The 14,525-nt window shown below is 34.8% G+C and overlaps 1 pseudogene; it reads right to left on the reverse strand.

Annotated features, from left to right (window-relative positions):
* Positions 1–980: 980 nt before the first annotated feature.
* On the reverse strand, positions 981–2,086 carry LOC124228551 (olfactory receptor 4A16-like; annotated as a pseudogene).
* Positions 2,087–14,525: the final 12,439 nt, after the last annotated feature.

The following is a 14,525-nucleotide window of genomic DNA, read 5'->3' on the forward strand; positions in this document are numbered from 1 at the left end:
TCAGGAAAAATATTCTTATTGCATACAGTCCTACAAATGTGATCATGAAACGAAGCAGTGAAAGGAAATATTCCCAGTAGGCATTTTTTTAGGAGGCATATGTGGTAGTGAAATTTGCAAAGAAGAGATGACCTGAGGCATACACCTACTCCATCCATGTCTTGGCTAGCTGTTCAGGAACTTAGAAAAGATTGAAAGCTTGATGACAAAAAGGTATGCGAGATAATAAGGCAGTGCATGGACCTCTTATAATGTAAAGATACTTGTTCCACATAAATGCTCACCAGACATCGAGAAGAAGACTCTCGATGAGCAAGTTGACAGGATGACCCATCTGTGACTATCAGTAAAGTTCTTTCCAAGATCTCACTGCTTGCTAAATAGAATGATATAAAAACTGGATCTAATAGCAGTCTAATATCATGCATGGGCTTAATAATATGTATTTGTCCTCACCGACATTTTTTTGGCAACCTCTGCAGCATAACGGTCAACCTAGCATCAGTAATGGCCATTGCAGAGAACACAATAAAGCACCGGTCAGATATCTGATGTTAGGTTTATTGTATCGACCCAGTTAATTATGAAAGAGGCAGTGAATTTTCTTCCCAGGAAGAGACACATTCTGTTTATAGTACTCCTGTACATGGTGTCACAAAACTTTTATTCATTGCAACTAAATCCCAATCAGTATTGCCTCCAACCAAGAATCCCATATCACAGCAAAGCAATGGGCTCATAGTCATGAATGTCACCCCCAGAAATTTGTTCTAAGTGTCAGCCAAATATCTTTGCCATTACTTTGAGAGAAATAAACTTTAAAAGGTAGCTTATTTTTCCCTTTTGAAAAGAAATAACTCTTTTAAAATCCTGTTTGAATATAAACTGAGAAAAATTAACTTACTAGGTGAAATTAGTAAATTTTTTATTGAAATAGGACAAATATCCAGGCTTTTTATTCATCCTCCAGAATTTCTCTATTAGATTAGTTCTAACTTCAAAGGACAATGTATTCTACTTTTTTCAATGTTCTTGTATAAATACAGAAAAGCATCCCTAGAAAATCCATTGAATTCACTGTCATCCATTGCCAGAATGTGCTGCCTGTTTGTTGCTTTAGAACTAGTAACAAATGGGTTCAGTGTGGGTGACACATTCTTTTCTACGTAAGCTTAACTTCTTACACCAGAATTTTTCCATGACATTTTTCATCTCTGAATTTCTCAAGATGTATATTAAAGGATTCAACATGGGAGTGATAACTGTACAAGCCACAGTTATGGATTTATCAATGGGAAAGTTGGAAACAGGTTTAACATACATGAAAATACAGGGAACAAAAAAGAGGACAACCACTGTGATGTGTGAACTGCATTTAGACAGGGCTTTGTGCCTCCCTTCCTGACTGTGAGCTTTAAGGGAATTCAGGATGACTCCATAGGAGATTGGTAGAAGAATAAATATGACCATACAGATTGCTCCACCATTGGCAACCACAGTGCTGCCTACCATGTAAGCGTCAGTGCAGGCAGGTTCCAATAATGGGTGCATGTCACCCAGGAAGTGATCAATGACATTGGGTCCACAAAAGGGGAGGTTGTACACAAAGAGAAGTTGAACCATAGAGTGCACAAAACCAGTGCACAAGCCAGGCCATCACCAGCAGGTTGCAAACCTGTTGATTCATGATGGTCAAGCAGTGCAGTGGCTTACAGATAGCCACATAGCGATCATAGGCCATTGCCACCAGAATGAAGACCTCAGCACCAGCAAATAAGTGTTCTAGAAATAGCTGTCCCATGCAAGCTGGGAAGGAAATTGTCTTTTTATCATAGACTAAGTCTGTAATCAATTTGGGTGAAATGACAGTGGAATATACCGCATCCATGAGTGATAGATAGACAAGGAAGTAGTACATTGGGGAACCCAGAGAGGGGCTGGCAAAAACAGCCACCACAATAAGCAGGTTACCCACCGTTGTCACAATGTAGATGAGTAAAAACATGGCAAACGATACTTTTTGCCCTTCAGGATCCTGAGTGAGGCCCAGGAGGACAAATTCTGTTACATTGTTACTATGTCCCGTTTACTCTTCTTTAAGGCCTGTTTCAGGGGTGAGAGCTCAGCACAGGACCTGAAATGAAATTGTGAACATGAGTATGAATACAACTATTATGTTATGGACACATCTTAATCATTATGTCTTCCACAGTGGTTTACACACAATAAACATTTTGTAAATATCTATTGAATTCTTTTACCAAAGAGCCCATTACATCTTCTTTTGACAGTTCTACTTCTCCTCAGATGATTTTGTCGGGACTACAAGTAAAATATTCTTTCTCAAAGTCTTAGTGCATCTTCTTCTCCAAGAGGAGAAGAAGCCCCGAGAGTCAAGCGCTACATTTAATAAAGCATTATTTAAACTGTGTCAGTTTTTGGCACAGAAGTTTGCTATGATGAACATGGAAAGGGTTCTTGCTCTCCAGAAACTTGCTTTCTGGTGATGGTGATAAATTCTAAATAAAGAGGCATGGAGTTAAACCTTTGAGTTGCTAGTATTTTTAGTGAGTATCTTGGCAATATGATCTACATAGCACCAAAGACAATGTCTCTTCTGGAATAACTCACTTGATACTATGATATTCCACTATTAGATGTTCAGTCCTTTATGTCTCAAAGTATGTTCAGTCTTCATTACATTTAAAGAAACTAGACTTTGAACTGTATCAAATAACTACAAAGTTATTTAATTATTATTCCCTGTAGCCACTACTTGGTCTGACTGACTCTCTGTAAGCTTTTTAAGTAGTTGTAATTCTCTTCATTTAATCTTCACCTTCCCAAAAATCTTAATGCACACAACACTACCTAAATTTTCAGAAAATATTTTTGAACTGAACTTAAATGGCTCATGACTATCACCAACTATTACATTAGCATCTATTATTCTTTTTCAAAACTCTTAGGATGAGAAAGGTAGTCAGGTCAGTGAAAATAGGCACTGGAAAGAGAGGTAGAGGACAATGGGACATAGATTTATTGACAATGATTCTTAGGTACTGAGAGAGTTCAAAAATAGAACGTCAGTGATCAGATTTGAAAAAGCAGCATACTCAAAGGAAAAGTCCAAGTTCAGTGTAAAAAGGCACGGGTTTGAGTCATTTTCAAAATGTAATTACAAGCCTGCTCAGTTTGCTCTTTGGAAAACAAAGGTTTTGAACTAGATGGTCCCAAATCCTTTCCTGTCCAACTGCCTATGATACTATTATGCAGCTCCACCTTATTCTATTCTGCTGACAATTTTTTTTTCCTTCTTCATAATTCTATAATTAAATAAAACTTTTCGGGCTTCTCACCATTACTTGAAGAAAGCTAGCCAGTGGTAATGAGATTTGATAATTACTGAGACCAAATAGTGACTACAAGTTTCTCATTCAGTGTATACCTATTTAAGATCCAAAAGATCCTTGGAGAGAGAAGACAGCACAATGATGAGTAATGTGGACTCTGGAGCTGCACTGTCTGTGCTGGAATCCTAGCTTTGCCACCTACTATCTAGGTGATCTTGAGCAACTTAATAAATGCCTCTGTGTTTCAATTTCATCATTTTTGAAATGGGGACACCAGTCACGCCTACCTCTTGGGGTGGTTGTTTTATTATATGTAAAGTCCCTAAAAGTTGGTAAGTGCCTGGCACCTGATAAAGGGTCAATGAATTACGTCTATTATTAATGTTCCTGAGTGTTTCACTATGAAGACTGCATCAGAACAAGCCATCTGAGTCTTTGTCAATTTGATGAGAATTATAGACATTGTCCAGCATAAAAAGAATATTACATCTAGAATTCATGAACCCCAGTTTGGGTATAAGATAAGAAGGTATATTTTAGGAATTATCTATTTTATTACATATGAGTAGTAATATTTACCTATGATGGAATGCATCTTAGCTAGAAACAAGCATAATAGCATAATACTAGAAAAAAGTAGAAAATGAAAGAAAAGAAGGATCAAATCAGGAAGGAGAAATTATATTTAAGAAATGAATATTCACCCAATAAGAATATTAATGTGATAATGAAGTGAGGTCACATGCTTTAAAAAAATCTTCAAAACATTTCCTTTAGTGAACAAGAGCTGGAAAACCAATTCCCTGAGGCTTCTTGGGGTTACTAGGCATGCACCTTGGGAAGCCATAGCAAATAAACACGGAGCACATCCTAGTAAAAACAGAAAGTTGAAAAGGAAAAGAAGCATTGATTTTTCAGAGACACTACATCTGATGGTAAAGACAGAGTAAAACAAGAGGGAAGAACTGTATAACTATAGACACAAACCCAAATTTGCAGATTATTCACTGCTCAAAAAACTTTACACAACTACTAAACCTCAGATGTAGACAAGTTGATTCCATTCACATGGATTTGGCAGGCAGGGAGGATATATGCCTCTGAGCCTTAAAGACCCTTGAGAATCATAAAATCCCTGTATTAATTCTACAACATTTTAAATATAAAATCTGGCACAAAAACAAAAATAACAAAGCATAGGAGAATCCAAGGCCTAATTGAAAAGCGATAGCAATAAAAACAGGTATAGATGATCCAAAGGATGAAAAAAGAAGCATTTTAAAGTAAACTTAGTGTGTTCAAATAATTAAAGCACAAGATGGATAATAATAATAAATTGAATCAAAAAAACTTGAAAACTAATATGTAGTAACTGAAATTAACAACTCAATCAGTGGGTTTAACAGCAAATTAGACGCATATGAATAGAGAATTCACAAATGGGAAGTGAGATTAGAAGAGAATATGCAAACAAAAGCAGACAGAGATAAAAGGATGGACAAGGCAAAAATAACATAAAATACATTTAAAAGGCACAGTGCAAAGCTCCAACATACATTTAATTTAATTACAATTCCAGAAAGGGAAAAGAAAGAGACTAGGGTAGTTAAAATATGTGAAGCGATATGGATGAAATTTTTCCAAAATTATAGAAAGGCATTAAGCTGTATATTCATAGCGAGTTACAAATTTCATGAGTAATAAAATTTTAAGAGGATAAATTTTTGAAAAGGATAAATAGCAAAGGTACAGCATAAAACCAAAAGACCATAAAACCAAAAGAGAAAACCTTAAGTACATATTTCATTCACGGAAGTAACAATAATACTGACAAGCAATTTCTTAAAAGAAATGAAAGCAAGAACTTAGAGGAATGAGATCTTCAGAGTGCCAAATGAAAACAAAACTCAATGGTATGAGCCTTACAAGATGAACACTTAAATAAGAGGATAAAAGGTCAAAATAAAATAGTGGAATAAACTCTAACTGAAAAAAGTGCACTATTTCTATACTAATATTGGAAAAAGGTAGTTCAGAGCAGGAAGCATTTCCAGATATAAAGGTTTTACAATGGCAAAAGGTCAATATAGCAGAAATAGATAACCATTATAAGATGGTATGCACCTAAAAACAGTTTCATAACATATTTTTTTTAAAAAAATTGAACTGAAAAGAATAAGAGATAAATCAGCAGTAATAGAAAGATATTACCACACGTCTCTGTAATTACAAAAACATACACACACCAAAAATTCATAAAGATATGAAAAGTTTAAACAACATCATTAACAAACTTAATCTCTTGACATAAGAAAGTAATGCATCCAACAATTGCAAAATACATACTCTTTTCAAGTGCACATGGAACATTTTACAAAATTGATTATATGCTGGGCCATAAAGCAGTTCTCAAAAAATTTCAAAGAATTCTAATCATAAGGTGTGTCTCTGAAGATGAGGAAAATAAGTTAGAAAATAAAAATCTAAAATTAACCAGGATATTCCTGTGTGTTTGAAAATTAAACAGTGCATTTCTAAGTCAGTCATAGGTAAAGTAAATCACAACAGAAACTACAAAATATTTTGAGTTCAACAATAATGAAAATAAAATGTATCAAAGGTTATGAGAGTCAGGTAAAAACATATTTGCATATATTAGAAAATGATAAATCTTGAAAAACCAATGCACTAAACATATTTTCAAGAAGTTATTAACATGACAGAAAAGTGAAACCAAAATAAGCAGAGAAACAGAAAGAATAAAACATAAGACCAAGTGTGTGAATAAATCTGCTTACTACGGCAGCAACCACCAAAAGTAGGCAATTGCTACACTGCATTTTCACTTGAAGGAGGTCTTGAAGGATTGTAGTGAAGGGAAATCCTCTCAGTAAGCAGTAGTTTGAGCAGTGGGTAGGGTTTTCTACTTCACATGGAAGGAGAAATGGCCTGAGTTATGCATCTGCACTGACTCGTGGACAGTGACTACAGATTTGATGAACAATGAGGGAAAGGAAAAAGATGGAAGAATGGACAGCACAGGAGTCTGAAGGAGTAGTTGTCTCCCCTTGAATGGTCTCCAAATGCAACAAGGTTTGTTTCTGTATAGGTACCTATCAGAGAGAATCCAGTGCAGAGAACGCTCTCAAAAGTCTGGTTGACAAGATGACCTGTTTTGTAAATATCACTCAGCCTTTTCCCCCAGACACTTTTGTGGTCACTATGGCAGAGATGAATGCTCTACATAGGCTCAATGAACATGATCTATCTTTTATCAGTCTTTATCTGGCTATTACTACTGCTGAATGCCCAAAATTCCATCAGTAAAGTCCACCACTGACTTTCTCATAGGGCACAATTCTCTAGGGAAACTAGCCAACAACTTGTGGCAGATTACTTCATTGAAACCCTTCAACCTGAGGAGACAGCATGTTGTCATCATATTTTGCTCTCCTCTGTTTGACTATGCAAGAGATCCATTTCTATATATGTTCCTCCATCTATTACTAGTACCTATTATCCAGATTCTGCATTTTTTAATCAAATAAACTATTTCCTTCTAAAACAGCACTATATTTCCTTCTTGGGGTCTTCTGACACCTGAACGTAATTATTGATCTGGAGGCAATGAGAAACTTCTCTGGGAAAGGGCATGAGATCTTACATGAGGAGGCCTTCTGCAACTTATGTGAACCTTGAAGAAGCTAACCTTGAAGAGAATGACTACTAACAGCACTCCCAGCAACAGGAGCAAAAAATTCTTCTTCCCTAAAGGGAGAGCAGAGTAGTACATCACTATATATACCACAGTTCACCTCTTATGCTGCTTGAATCCATTTATTCATATGCATTTTGGGAACAGCTCCACTAGGACCCTCTTCCAGGGGGAAAGTTAGAAGAGAATTAGAAGAGAACTAAGTATGTCCATTGCCGCTGCACCTGATCTTAGAGTTGCAATGACTGCTTGTCATCTTCTTCCTGTATTACCAATTCTATTCTTATTTAACCTTCTGCTAACATGATGATTGGTCTCAGTGACTTACCTACAAATGTAGCTCATAACTTCACTCCTAAAAGGTCTAATAATGTCTTCATTTTGTCTCTTTCAGGACAGGGTTCCTTATTTTCTCATTTACTGTCACAATTGGGTGAGAGAAGAAAGAGGTAACCAAGTGGATTTCCTGAGAGACAAAAATATTTTTCCTTGCCATCACTATGTTCTAGCATCTCCATTTCCACCTGATCATTAGGGTCAATTACCTCTACCAGAGTCATAGAAAGAACCCTTTCTCTGACTTGTTACATCTAGCAATCCTTTTAGGGCTAGGGGAGCCAGATTTAAGATGAATGTGAGAAATTGGACACGGTGAATGAAGAAAATAACTCCTTTATAACATAATTGATTCATTTTATCAACTAACTATGAAGCTTTCCATAACTTTGAAGTTCGCTAAGTTAGCCAAACAACAAGTATCTTTATATTTCCAAACAATTTGAGTTGAGTTTTTTGTTATTTACAATCAAAAGTATCCTAAGCGAAATACGCTCATTTTAAATATGTATGTGAAACTGGGTTAGTTTATAAGTCTTTTTATTCATTAATATAGATATTCTTTGAAAGAGTATCACATGATCTTAATCATTGCAACATTCTAATCTGTATAATCATCTAGTTTGGCTCATTACTCTTTCAGAATTTAATTGCAATTTGCATATCTTTATGCTTACAAATGAACTTTTAGAATCAAAGGAATGTCAGACATTGTTTTCCTTTATGGGGAAAGGAATGCGATATATGTTTACCATTTTTTCCCAAGGGTGTATATACTTAAGATATTGCCACATTTTTAAATAAAATTTGGACATGACTGTACTCAAAGTGGGTGAATTCATTACATTGACAACAACATAATCCTTTTTTTCAGATGAAGAAGCTTGGGAGGATATGAGAGCTATGATACATAGGGTTAGTGAAGTATGACGGATAAATTTAGCCAAAATACAGAACCTGAACCTATCAGGCAAGTTTCTAAGAATAACATAGTCCATGATCATTAGAGAAATTCTACAAACCCTACCAAATTCACCACTGTCCCTTTCGTATCCTAGTAACAAGAAACAAGCAACACTGGCTCTAGGAGATTTTAATGGGAAGTTACTCATGCAATGTCACTGGAACCCCATAATACTAGCGCCAAGATGTTTTCAGAAGTTTTTACCATATACATATGTGCAGCCTAGCAACTTTTGCAGAGGCCTAATACTGCCACCCTTAATGAACACTGGGATTTGTGACTCAATAATTCCTTGATACAGTGTCCAGATGTAGCTTATTTGAAACACAACTGCTGGAAGTCATTAGATGATTGTAGCGACCTACAAAGAATAAGTAACAGAAAGAAAATATAAAGCACTACTGAGGAGCATAAAAAAGCCTTGACTAAATGTAAAAACTTACCCTCCTCATGGGTAGGAAACCTCAAAGCTCTAAAGATATAAAATCTTGCTAAATTAACCTTCTGAAATTAAAACACATTGAAAATAACAGAACTCTTTTTGTGACCTGCCTAGCTTACTATAAATTCAATTTGATAACATAAATAGGCAGGAACATACATAATTCTGAAAAAGAAGTGTAATAAAGGAGTACTATGCTTATTGAATATCAAAATCTATCATAGAAGAAGTGCATTTATTTTGTGTATTAAGTTGCACAGAACAGCAGAGATCAACGGAAAAGAAGAAAGTCCTGAATTGCATCCAAATATATATATAGGATTTTAGAAACAATGAAACTGGGATTTCAAATCAATGGTGAAAACATAATTATGCAAATACAAAAAAGCCCATTTACAAAACAGTGGAAGTTAATCCCTATTTAACTCATGATATCAAAATAAATACCAAATGGATCAAAACTTCATATAAAGTATAAAACCAAAAAATGCTAAAAATTATTAACTTCTAAAAAATTTTGGAAAACATTATGGTTAGAGTGAAGTGGGGAATATCTTTTAAGGAAGATACAAAAATCAAAGAAAAATCATAAATCTGACTATCTGCAAACTGAATAGAAGGCTGTAGACAAAAGGTCACTGTGTTAATTGCTAGGTCTACCACTCTATAACAATAATTGCCCTTCCTCCAGTTTTCAAAAAGATGTAGATTTCCACTTGAGACTTCAGCTTTATTATTCATATTTCTAGCAACTTCCTGTTCATGATCTATATTCTCTCGCATGATAGATCCTTTTTCTATAACATTCCTCTTTCCCTCCAGAACCCTCACTAGAAGTACCTTTCAATGCCATATTTCTACCAACAGTCTCACAAGGCATAGGCTTTTTCTATCAGTGTCTACACATTACTGAATCCCAAAGCCACTTCCACATTTTTTTTGGAATTCATTACAGCAACACCTCCATTTCTCAGTACAAACTCTTTATTAGTTTTCTAGAGCTGCCATAACAAAGTAGTACAAACTTGATGGCTTAGCAATAGAAATATATCATCTCACAATTCTGGATTCTAGAAATCAAAATCAAGGTGTTGATTCCCTCTAAAGATTGTGAGGAAAGGAGTTGTTCCAGGCCTCTTTCCTTGGCTTGTAGAAGACCATTTTTATGTTCACATGGCATTCTCCCTCTAAGCATGTCTGCATCCAAATTTTCTCTTTTAGTAAAAACACTAGTCATGTTGGATTCATGCCCATCCTAATGATCTTATTTGTACTTTATTATCTCTGTAAAAACCCTATCCCCGAATAAGGTTACATTCTGAGGTACTGGAGGTTAGGAAATCAACATATAAATTTGGGGATGACACAATGGAAGCATAATCGTGTTATCTGACATAGCATGTGACCCATAACAATTACTGTCCTTGATATTCTACCAACTTACTGAAATCTAGCATCTTTACTCGAATCTTCCTCCTTTTCCTGAACTATAAATGCTAAGCATTCTAAATATGTGTGCCTTCTTCCTCTATCTCTTGCCTAATTTTTAAAGCTGTATATGAAACTAACTAATTGACATCTCTAAGTAAATATCAATTTAGTATTTATAAAGCTAAAAGTTTAATATACTATAATAAACCTATTCTGCCCCAGGTTTTTCCTACCAAATTAAATTGTACCACCTTCCATGTTAGTGTTCTGAATTTAAATCTGACAGTATCCTGCACTCCTTTATTCTTCTCAGTTTATTTATGAAAAAAGCAATCAGCCCTGTTAACGCTTCCTTTCATATATATTACATATTTGATCATTACCACTACACCCATTGCCTTCCTGGTTCGCTGTAGTAGCCTCTTGCAAGTTCTCTCTGCTTTTGGTCTGGCCTTCAATGATCTATTCTCATGAAGCATCCCAAATAATATTCTTTAAATCTTATTCAAACCATATCACTACCTTTTTTGAAACCCCTACAGTGCATTTCTATCACACACTTAGTAAAATCCAGTTTCCTGGGATACCGTGGCCTACAAGACCTTGGATTACTTGGAACTAGGTTACCTCCACAAAGTCACATCATATAATTCTTCATAATCATTCTACTCCCAACTTTATACTCTTCCTCAAATATCCAAAGTGCTTTTCAATCTCTTTAGTTCAATTCTTTTGTAGATACTAATTGTTTTGTAGATACTAATTTCACAGATCAAAAGCAGGTTACCTCTAAAATATTGGGAAATATAATGGAAAGGTGTATTGGAAGCTTAATCTTTACTTATTCATTAATTTGACAAGTGTTTATAGATAGAACCCTTACATTGTGTCATTCCTTTCAGATAAGGTAGACTCCCAGCATCACAGGGCATCCACTGATTCATCGAGGCTAAGTGTCTAAGTCAAGGGTCATATCGTCAGAAGGCAGAAATGGTGCTGGTGACTGAGGAATGACTTTTTTGCCATCAGTCTCCTATTTTTCTATATAAGTATACCTGTTAAGGTTATAAGATGGCTGCTGACTTCATCTTAAGAGTTTTTTAATCTATCCATGACAAGTATCATATAAACCTTGACCAGTAACTTTCTAATTTTTTCCACCAATTCTCTGTGATATTGAACTTCCCTTGAGGAAGTCTTCATTTAGCCAATTGTCTATTACATCTGCATATAAATTTCTCTTCCTACTCACTAGACTGAGTTTTCATGTCATGAAAGCCAAAAAGCCTTATTGTACTGGACTTTTACATAAATCCTATCATTAATTTACATGCAGAAACAGTTTTGTGTTGCTCAAATGTCTACAGAACTCATGTTTTATAAGATGCATACATCATACCTCATTGCAAAAGATATTTCAAAAACAGTAAATTTTATTTTTCTAAATCTAGCTTTAACACCTTCAAAAAAGTTGGTCAATACTCTGAGTCATAATTTGCATCTTATAAAATGAAATTATGTTAGATACTTAGTGAATTTTTGTGAGAATTGAATAAGATAAAATATATGACAGCATATGTAACATAATTCTTGGACCAACAAGGAGAATCAATCTTCATTTTTTTAATAACCTATCTGAAGCTACAATGTAAGCATATCAGCATGTATCATAAGTTTATATCCCTCTGAAATGCCAACAAAACATGGTGAGAAAACAAATATTTTTATTCCATTGTTTTCAATGAAATAGACAAAAATATTTTAATGCAAGGAAATACTAACATTACAAGAACACCTGTTGTTTTATTTGCTATGCAAAATTGTGTATGATGCTATGTCCATACATACATACATTATATATGTACATACACACATATGTATATATACACACACAAACACATGTAAGTATATATATACATATAAAATTACATTAAATATATCATTTTCATGTTTAAAATAACGTGAATTCTTATCCCCAATTTTTGGCTGAAAAAACTGAGGTTTCAAATATAATTAACTTTTTCCAAAGTTACTTAATTTTAAGTGGCACAACTGGAATCAGAATCTAAGTTTGATTTACGTTGAAATCCCTGTACCGCCAGCAGAAGGTTTTTAAACTTTTCAATTCTCACAAATTCAAGTGCTATAATTTCCTATGTAATAAAGAAATTCAAACAACTGCAAAGCCTGCTTTGCGCTATGAACTATTAAAGTCTTACCTTTCAGAAGCTGGTTCACAGTTTGAAGGACGAATTTTAACTTCACTCATAAAGAGCTAGAAATCACATTCCATCTACTTTCTACACCAAGGGTAAAAAACTGCATTATTTCTTAAGGACATATTTTACTTCATATACTTTTGTCTACCCATTTTCTCCATGGAGAATTCTGAAATATTCTAAGTATTTCAAAAATTACTACTTGCCATGTAGCTATATTTCAAAGAAATCATGACACAAGAGAAATACAATTTTCCCATTAGGATAATTTATCAAAAATGCAAACAAATCCTAGGTCTACATAAGACAGCAACTAACTATTTGCCAGGGAAATTTTTTTTGAGTAATTTCTTTTCCAGTAGGATCAACAAAGAAAACTATCATTCAGAGGTTTAGTCCATCTCACTCTGTTGTGTTGGTTTGGCCAAATAGTTGTGCTTGAGATTTGCAGAGGGCTTTCTTGTGCTTTTTTATATCAGGCTTCAAGCCTAATAAAGCATCTCCTGAAATCCCTATATCAGTGCTTGAGAGCATAGCATCTTCTACCAAATACAAGCAAAGATCATAAAGATTTTATACCCACTAATGACATTAATGATGGAGTCCTGCAGTTGGAATTTGTCCAGGAGTGATTGTAGCCTAATTAGCTTCACTGGGATTTTCCACAATATTTTAAAAGAACATATATCTTTCAAAAAAAGAACTGTTAGATCAATCACATAACTAGGGTAAGTAGAATGTAACAAGGAGAAAACAGTGAGCCTCAAAACCATCATGGAAACATTGCCAGTCAAGACTAAAATATCAGTCCTGTTATTTTGTTTCAAAAAAGATGAATTTGTCACTTATTTCCCCACTTTGCCATAGCAAGATTTTCTTTTCTTTTATCTAATACTCAATTTTTTCTGTCTATAAGTATGAGGTTGTATATGTTAAAATTTTATCTCTGACTTAGTTTTAATAATTATTTATCCAATTACTCATTCTTTTATAAAATTTTATCATCTATTTTATGCCAGGTTCTATGCTATGAGCTGTGTATACAGTAATTAATAGAACAAGAAAAAATCAGCATAAAAGTTCCACCTACATTTATCTTATACAGTTTTATTACAGTCAGACATTAAAAAAGAAAACAACTTAATAAAGTGATTATCAATTGTGATCTCTGCTAAGAAGACAACAAACAGGACACCATAATGGAAAATCAGAAGGAGATACTACTGTGTAATAAGGGGATTTTTTGCTGAAATTTAAGCTGACTTCTAAGCTGAAATACAAAGGATGACCAGTTGTTACCATGGGAAGAACTGTTACATGTCAAAATTCCAACATTGAAAAGACCTTGACAAGTTCAAGACACTGAAAGATAATTGTGTCCAAAGGGGAAGAGGAAATGGAAAGGATAGAACTAAGGTTTAAGAGATGGACAGGAACCACACCTGCTGGGCAGTACAGCTCTTGGTAAAGCCTTTGGATTTCATTTAAATTTCTTTCAAAATGAGAGTAAGGAGCCTTCTAGTTCCAGTTTGGCATGTGAGGAACTTAGAAATCACTACTCCCTCCTAACAAAAAGTAGTAGAAAGAATTACATCTTCCTAGCAATAAGTAGAAAGCTGAATTAATTGAAAAATCAGCAACTCTTCTTGATCTGTCAGAGAAATGAAGTTACAGAGAAAACCTCTGTCCCTAAATTGGAGAGACAGACCATTACAGAGAATGACAACTTTCCAAAGCAGAAACCCATTAGCAGAAACTCCCATGGGAACCAGTGACCGGGTAGGAAAACCTGAACTATAATTGATGGATTACCAGATGCTTGATGTGGACAAGCCCAAAAGATACAAATGCCAGGGGAAACAAGTTGTATGAGGGCTTCCACAATTTTGTCAGTTTTATCTCTACCAAGTCTATACAGTGAATACATGAGAAAACTACTGTCTGCTTCTGGCAGGGGGAGGGAAAAGAAACCATTTCTAAATATGTCAGAGTCCTCTATTCTTCTTAACAAGGCCTGCCCTCAGGAGAAACTATTTTACCTCAGCTTAACCTGCTGGGATGTTAT

This window comes from Equus quagga, chromosome 17 (assembly GCF_021613505.1).
Source record: "Equus quagga isolate Etosha38 chromosome 17, UCLA_HA_Equagga_1.0, whole genome shotgun sequence".
NCBI lineage: Eukaryota > Metazoa > Chordata > Mammalia > Perissodactyla > Equidae > Equus > Equus quagga.